Source organism: Octopus bimaculoides, chromosome 4 (genome assembly GCF_001194135.2).
Source record: "Octopus bimaculoides isolate UCB-OBI-ISO-001 chromosome 4, ASM119413v2, whole genome shotgun sequence".
Taxonomy (NCBI): Eukaryota; Metazoa; Mollusca; class Cephalopoda; order Octopoda; family Octopodidae; genus Octopus; species Octopus bimaculoides.
This window is the reverse complement of record NC_068984.1, coordinates 94245038-94247800: the sequence shown is the minus strand read 5'-3', so window position 1 is coordinate 94247800 and position 2763 is coordinate 94245038. Positions and strand designations below refer to the sequence as shown.

The following is a 2763-nucleotide window of genomic DNA, read 5'->3' as shown; positions in this document are numbered from 1 at the left end:
GTGTATATATATATATATATATACACATATATATATATATGTGTATATATATATATATATATATATACACATATATATATATATGTGTATATATATATATATATATACACATATATATATATATGTGTATATATATATATATATATATACACATATATATATATATGCATATATATACATATATATACATATATATGCATATGCTCCTGTGCAGGTCGCACGTAAAATACACCATTTTGAGCATCGCCGTTGCCAGTACCGCCTGGGCATCCATTTAGCCCTGATCCTGAAGTTGCTAACTACTAGTCTATGTTTTGGGGTAGATTCTTTGCCTGGGAAGGTTTTGACATTTATAAGCAGCCATCTTTCCCTTTTTCTGGCTAGGATGTAGTCAATTTGGCTAGTGTGTCTGCCAGAACAGCAGGTGACTAGGTGACTGGCAGGTTTCCTGAAGTTAGTATTGCAAACCATAAAATCATTTGTATCGCAGAACTACATCAGCCTGGTTTCCTCCTCATTGCGAGAACCAAGACCATAGCCACCATGTACACCATGGAAGCTCCCTGCGTGTTGTCCAACCTGTCCATTGAAGTCACCAGCTACAAAGAGAAGGTCCCTGTCATTCGTCTGCAAGAGGGTGTCAGAAAATCAGTTTTTTCTGTCTATCTGGTAGCCCTGGCCGAGGTGCATAGGCTGAGATAATGGTTGCTAACCTGTAATTTAGCACTAATTTAATCTTAAGTATTCTATAGCATACTCTGACTACCTTTCTCTGCAAAAAGTATACCCACGCCCCCGATCCTGTCAGTGTTACCTGCCCAGAAAATCTTGTACCTGTGTTCTTTGCCTGTGCAGAACTTCCTCGCCACCTTACTTCTTGGAGGCAGCACAAATCTACGTCTCTGTTCAAGCATCTCAGCAATCTCACCAGACCTACTTTTCAGCGTGCCCACGTTGAGTGTGCCAACTGTGAGGGTGTGGGTCAGTGAGACCCTTATATGTATGTATATATATATATATATATGTATGTATATATATATATATATATATATATATATATATATATATATATATATATATATAATATATATGTACATGTATGTAAATATGCACATATATGTGTATGTTTGTATATATATTCTTTTAGTTTTATTCTTTTACTTGCTTAAGCCATGTGGCCATGATCAGGCTGGGGCACCACCACGGTCTTTCTAACTTCCTCAGTCTGGGTGTTTGACATCACCCCTCCTGTATGTGCCTTTGTCTCTGCTGTTAGTACATTCGCTGTATAAGGGTGTTTGATTTTGCTGCCCTTATTTGTACCTCATGTCGAGCTGTTGGTTCATCCGGTATTGTGGAGAGGAGGATGTCTAGTTCCTTTTTAAAGACATCTACTTCCACCTTATGCAAATTTCTTAAGTTTTGTGGCAGGGCATTGAAGAGCTGTGGGCCTTTGAACCTTAGACTATTGCAGTACCTGAATTTAGATGGAGTGGGTGGTGCCTTTGGTACAATACAATGGCAGCCAGTTCTGGCATTTGTATAGCACTCAATGCCAAAGTTAAGTACTAGCCTGTCTAGGATTTTTCATATGCATATTATTGCATATCTCTCATGCCTTTGCGTGAGGTTTGTATGTATATCTAATATATATAATATATATATAATTCCTGTTCTGTCTGTCTGTGCGCTTATAACTTGAGTATTGTTTATCCAATTGCACTGAAATTTTAAACATGGATACATGAGAAAGTGGGGGCATTCTGTAATCTAAAAAGATTTTCCAAAGTGAGAATCGCTATTTTTGTGATGTTTGCTTGTCCATTAGATGATTAAAACTTCCAATTTTAGTTTTATTCGAAAATACTGTTACATATCCCGTTGTTCTTACCACTACGTCAGTGAAAATCGAAATAAAATACTTAAAGCAATAGTCGTCAAATACAAAAGCCAAGGTCCATGCAGTCTCATGGGCCAAAAAAATTTTCAACTTCTTACATAATGCGAGCCCAGAGCAATCTCTTATCTCTTAAACTATTTCAGTATTACGTCTCTATTTGTAATGTGAGATAATACTTTCAATTTGAAAGAAGTCTGTCTTAAATATATATATATATATATATATATATATATTCCTTATGCATTCCAAAACCAAGTTACCGATTTTGACGTTTGGGGTATCTGTGTGTACCTTAAAAGACGTCAATCATCACAACACACACCTTCACTCATTCACTCGATCTTTCTCTCTCTCACACAGGCGCATGCACACACACGTCCATTTCATATACACATACATACATCTTTCACTTTCTCTCTTGCTGTCCTTTTCGCTTTCTGTTCTTTCAATTTCTGCTCTCTTCAAATAAATTTTTGTGGAATGAGCAGGAGAAACACAAATCAGCCTTCACAGCAGAATGGTGTGTCAGTGTATGTGTTGACTGACATAATGAATGGCTGGAGGTGAAACTCTTGACAAAAAACAATGAGGTGGCAGGTCCAAGGTAGATAAAAATACACATTTACCGTTCAATTACCAGTTAATAATTATCGCAGCAGTTGCAAGGTATTTACAGTTACATATTTACCCTTAAATTAACATATATATATATATATATATATATACAATAATAATATAGATTTAATCAAAAGATTAAATGTGGTACTTAAAATGTTTGAGGCACCAGAATTTGATAAAAACCAAAAACAAAATCAAGAGATTTGGTGAATAAAATTTGAAGATAAGCAACAAAAATTCAATAG

At 35.7% G+C, this 2763-nt stretch overlaps 1 protein-coding gene across 4 annotated transcripts in view; it reads left to right on the top strand.

Annotated features, from left to right (window-relative positions):
* Positions 1–2763, top strand: part of LOC106872494 (SLIT-ROBO Rho GTPase-activating protein 1-like) — a 518762-nt gene that overhangs the window by 192115 nt on the left and 323884 nt on the right. The window lies entirely within an intron of this gene.